Source organism: Centrocercus urophasianus, unplaced genomic scaffold, assembly GCF_019232065.1.
Source record: "Centrocercus urophasianus isolate 14NV4802_14NV808 unplaced genomic scaffold, USGS_Curo_1.0 seq_16, whole genome shotgun sequence".
Lineage (NCBI taxonomy): Eukaryota > Metazoa > Chordata > Aves > Galliformes > Phasianidae > Centrocercus > Centrocercus urophasianus.
Genome location: NW_024884711.1, coordinates 38,437,081 through 38,443,134, shown reverse-complemented (window position 1 = coordinate 38,443,134; position 6,054 = coordinate 38,437,081).

Here is a 6,054-nt window from a genome sequence, read left to right as displayed (position 1 = left end):
CTATCCGCTCATATTAGTAACTATTATAAAGTATCACCTCTAGATCATAAGCCAGCGATCCTGACAGCAAAGCTGACATATTTTAAATATGCAAAATGCCAGAAAGTTTTGGACAAAGTTCTGCTTTTATTTTCCACTTTATGAACATGCTTTGAAAGCTTTTTCTATTTAGAACATAAATATTAATAGTGTTTTTATTGGATTTTGTCATCTCACAGATGGGAAAATTAAGTTTTCAGTAGCTAAATAAGTTAACAGGAACAGAATTCTTGAATCAGATGGCTCATTTCTTACAACTGTTTTAAAATGCTATTATTAATCTGTCAGCCTATATTTGCTGTCAAGATTGGGAGAACAGGAATAGCATGACTCTGCTTTTGTACCAGAATATTTATTTCTAATTGCACTGAATGTGACCATCCTACCAAATACAATTTTGCTTTAATTAATCATAGCTGTCATTTAGCTAGGATGTGAAAGGCACAGGAGCACCATAGCTTCCACAGCAAAGGGAGGATGCTGAAACAGCTAGAGTATGTATAGCAGAACATAGCTAAATCATAAAATTATTCTTTTTATGGGCAGATGAGTTTTTGTTTTTTTTTCCTGAAGGAGTTGGAAAGTATATCTACATTTATTCTACATGTTGAAATTTGCTGGAATAAAGCAGGCAAATATAAAGGTTTCATTGAAGTACTGTTAGAATTGGCCTATCTGTAGAATTCACGTGGTCAGGAAGTGAGCAGAATTTGGCCATCACTGGCACACAAACCAGGAAGAGTTATGAAGATGCTGGAACAGGAACACAGCTAATAAGCTTATTTTCAGTGCTGGCCCAATTTCCTATCAGGTTTATCAGGACTCTATTGATACACAAGTGCTTGTCCATGCATTTCTGAGCCTGTGAGGTCATTGTGAGGAAGAAAGTATTTCTATTTACAGCTGCCCATGAAAAGTCATGAAAATAAAAGTCAGCTAACTTCTCTTTAGGGATTCCTAAACTTTTTAGAAACCATATTGATATAAAATCTTTAATTCCTGAGGAAGGCCTCTCTGTGCCTTATTGAAACCAGTTGAGCAGGGCTTACTTCTTGATGTTACAATGGTGGGTTTGGTTAGATGGTTTGGATTGGAAGGGGCCTTTAAGATCATCCAATTCAACCCCCTGTTATATGCAGGGACACCTCCCACTAGGTCAGCTTGCTCACAGCCCCATCCACCTTGGCACCAAGTCCCTCTGCATGACTTGATCATGCGTTGTTCTGGACACTTCCAGGAGTGGCCGAGACATCACTTCAATTAAGCGCAGTGCTTAATTGTCCCTCGGGTGTTGTCTGGGCTCACAGTCACCTGGGGGTCATCCCTTACGCCCTGTGACTCAAACACTCTGAGGTCTTCAGTAAGGATGATTTGCATATTGTGACTACTGGGAGAAAAGGAAGAGAGGACACAAGACATCATAAATTTAATGATTGCAAGGCTTGTCATTAGAAACAAAAATCCCAGATGTTGCTATACAACTGTAAATAACCCATATTCATCAGTTTTTTGCAGAACGCTTAACTGATCCATCAGTGCATTCAGTGATGCTGTTAGCTTGAGGATAATGCAGAGTGTGGAATACCCACTGAATCCCTTCCTCCTTGGCTCAAGAGGAAGCCCCTTGTAGCTGTAAGCTGTCAGCCACTGATGCTTTAAATTTCTTCTCGAAGGCAAAGTGTGCTGAACCATCTTGAGACCTCTTACCGTGTTTTCCCCATTGGCTGCTGTAAAGTCAGTGGCCACGGTGAGACCAGATACATGTTGTGGTGGGAGTGAAGTTGTAATTTCCCACCCGATGGTTTAAATGGACTGATATAATTCATCTGCCAGGAGTGCCACAATATTTCTTTATCCTAAATATGCAGGAGAGGCACTTTACTTGGATGGTCTGTGCTAAGTCATAAATGACCTTGTGAACAGGCTAAAAAAGCCTCTGCTGGACAGACACACCTGCATTATCCATTGGTCAATTTGTCCTCCTGGAAAAGGGGAGTTTGGGAGTCTGGGCCTGAGCAAGGCTGTCCTGCAGTCAGGTCAGTTGTTTGTTAAGGTGATGGTCTTATCATGCAAGTGTTTGAGCTGATTCCAGGTATAACACAGATAGGAGCTTCTTGTTGGTCAGCTATCTGGGGAAAGTCCTCTTTACAAAGGGAAATTAAATTATGTTGTCACTGTCCGAGTCTGTCACTGTCTGAGCTTCATAAATTGCAGTGTGCTTTGCAGCATTTGCTGTTCCTCCAAAGTTAAAACTGAAGCAAACCTGACTTAAAACAATGGTTACATCCCAGGGGATTTCACAGGTGGAAATCAGGCATCAACACGCCAAAGCATGACAAAGGCAATGGTATCAAACACAGAAATCACACCCTCATTTGCAGTTTGCAGAAGCTTACCATGAAGTGGCAAATGATTACATATATTTTTTAAAAACCCTCTTTTTTTCTTTTTTACTTCTTTAGATCAGCCATGACCAGCAAATGCTGACTCCTTCCTTGCATGCTTTCCACAGCCTTTTCCCTACGAATGCTGTGATTTACCAAGGTTTTCCTTTTTGTGTTCTGCAGCCACTGGTAACAATCTCACTATACAGGTGATGAAATTATATTGACTAATGGGATCAGTTTGGGCTGTTTCAAGTGTTTTAATCTATCAGTGGCAGTGGGAGCTGGGGGTTTTACTACAGCAGACACTGCATTGGCAGTAGTAAAGCAGTGTCTGTGTCTGACTATGTCCAGTAATGAAGCAGTCCACATTGAAAAACTTTTTTTATATACTCCATAGACTGAATTAAAGCCAATGGAAATGTTTCTGTGCAAAATTTGTTTTGTCCTCTAAAGACTGTGAGAAGGTTTGGAAAGTAAATTTCTCCCAGCAGGTCTTTATTTTTTCCTGTTTTCATATACTTGTGTTTATTGGCATTGATCACCCCTTGCCTCCAGACACACACTCCTCTCTCTGTTTGCTTTCAGAATCTATATTGTTTTCTCCTGTATAGTCAATATTACTATGGTTTGATATCAGCTAATGGGACACAGCTAATGGGAGAGGTCAAAGCATTCAATCTCTGTTCAGTAGTTTAAGGCAGAAAAGTTTCTCTGAACAAGTGTTGAAGAAAATAGTTTGTAAATCCAGTAAAATGCTGTAGGTGAATCGAGCTGCACAAATGGAAAATCACTGTGTGTGGTCTGTCTCTACCTGCTCTCCGTGTCCAGACCTGGGCACCCTGCCTCACTCCTGAGGTGCCACTTCTGTACTCTGCAGGAATCGTGGGGTATGGTTCTTCAGCAACAGTGATGGCCTTCAATTTGAGTGCAGGGAAACTGGATTTTGTCTTCAATGGGTTACTGACAGTGCCACATACAGATCAATAAATTACTAATATGCCCCTTCTTTGCTCTGTCTGCAAGGATGGGTTATGCCAAACACTGCCAACAATCACATACCCATGTTACTGAGGAAGCACCAGGAGGCCTGCTGCTCTAAACCATCTGAATTCCCATCCTCCAAGCATTTTCCGTGTTACAAGGAGCACTGGGAGCACAGGGAGGAGGATGTTACCCACAGCTGCTCCCGCCTGGCTGCCCTTCAGCAGGGCCTTGGCACGCCTGAGCACTCACAGCAAGATAAGGACAGCTTGGAGCATCCTGCTTTCCATCAGATCCACTTTGGGATGACAAGGGAACACGCAGAATGCAGATTTAATAGTGTCTTGTCCTCTGTGGTGGTGCTAATTCAGGCGCTCCAGGAGTTGTGTTGGATACACATTTTACAGCTGTAATAAAAACATTTTCTTCTCAAAATGCAATTTACCAATCTCAGCAGCTGAGTGTAATGGGTCCTGAGTTAAACTGGCTTTAGGCAGACATGAGGGCACCACACCAGCCGTAGAAAGGTATTCTGGGGTGATTCTTCAGTGATATTGGTGGGCTTCATTCTGATTGTGAAGAAATCTGGATTTTTGTCTTCATACAGGTTACTGACAGTGTTACATACAGACCAGTAAATTACACATACTTGTACACAGAAAAATCTGCATTTTTTTGCACAGATATACTTTAAACTTTTTAACACTGTACCTTTAAACTGAATTTCAGCTCCAAATAATTTATGACCTATTATAAGCTAAAGAGGCCTAAGTGCTCTGCTTTCAATTTATGCTGGTGCAACCCAATCGAAAACGGCACTACTATCCTAGTAAAAGCAGAAATAAAGTAATCTTGTAATAGCCCATAGTACCCATTGACATTTATAGCATGATTATTTTGATTATTTTTCACCTTTAGTTGAACCCTTACTTCTATTGGATTCATTACATTTTGTAATATATTTGTTGCCTTTTCCCCTAGATGTCAAACAGTTTTTGCTCTTGGATTTTGAAACATAACAGCCTCGTTGGAAATTAATCCCTTACACTGGTCAGAAAACCTGTTGCTGCTGAATAGGTTTAATACAACAAATGAAGAGCAGTTTGGATACATTATTGGCTTTCTAACAGAAGGTAACCACAGGGCTTTTTTAAAGAGGCCTTTTCTCCTAGCCAGCAGTTCTGCTCCACCAGCTGATAGTTTCACTGCTATTTCTTTTTTATGGTGCCCGTCGTGTGACCAGGCAAAAGCATTCAACTACCCTAAGCCACAGCTGCTGTTGCACACTGGGGGTTTCATAACCTGCCTCCAACTCAAAACTGCAGTGTTTTTTCTCTCTGTTAGAGAAAACAAGAAATAAGACAGCAGCTGGTTTGACTTCACAGGGCACGTTTTAATCCATGTGGGTCTTCTTGGAGACAGAAGAATGTGTGCTGTCTACAGACACAGGGATGTTCTTCAAGAATCATGCAGAAAGCACAGTCCATAATCAGGTATTTGTATCATCTTTCAAGAGCAGACTCAAATAATGAACCCTTGCACTGAGCTACATATAGACTGAAATTATAATGATTACACTCAGTAGAGCAAAATTTTTATGCTGTTCCTTAAGACTTAAGAGAAAAAATTAATGAACTTTCCTCAATTAAAATCATATTCGACAAGGAGTCAGGAGTCAATTTCTGTTGTACTGACAAAAGAAGTGGCCAAGAAAACACTCTTTGTCCCACAGAGCTTACATGATTTGGGTGGAAAAGATTTTTGTTGATTGCTGCATTTATTTGTAATGGTAACATGATACTCACACAGTTGAGCCAAAGGGCAGACTGATTAATTCCAGAGAAGCAGAATACAGGCAAAAAAATGACTGTGAAACCACCATTGTAACTTCAGTTAGAAAATTAAAGATTACTAAGGTTGCCTTAGACATCCAACTATTTTTCACATTAGAGGGCAGTGTTAAAGGGCTTCATTTAAAGATAAATTCATCCCATGTAATAACATTTGCACCAAGTTTAATGAAATTCTCTCACTAAAGTTGCTGGGGTTTGAGTTTGGAATCTGCTTTACAGAAAGACTCCACATTGATGTGTATTTTGAGTTTCCTTAGGCATTCAGTTTACTGGCTCAATATTTCCAGCTGTTCAGCAAGGAAACTTCACTAAGCAAATGCACTGTTACCTACATGAGGAATGCATGCTGTACAACACCACTGAAAACTACCTAGTCACGATTTCAAAGACCTAGGAGGCCAGACATTTATGCTTGCTTGAGCTCTAATTTGTATTCTTTTCGTATTTCAAAAGATAAGGAATGCACAATGTACCACATCCTGACTTCAAAAAAAAAAAGCCCTCCAGCTGTTATATGTCTCCATTGGTCTTTTTGGAAATCTGTCTACATGAAAACAGTCGTATTCAGACACAGGTCAGCCTCATCCCATCTACACTGGCCAACTGCAAATGTTGAAGAAATAGGGAATAACACAGGAAGCATGTTATGATACTTTTCTTCCAAGTATGGCATGTCTTCCAAGCTTCTAGCAATCTGTGGCATAGGAACTTTCTGACTCACAGATGGTAACAGATCACACAGTTTAAGAGAAAGGAAGACATTTTTTTCCATTAATTCATCCCACAGCTCTTTA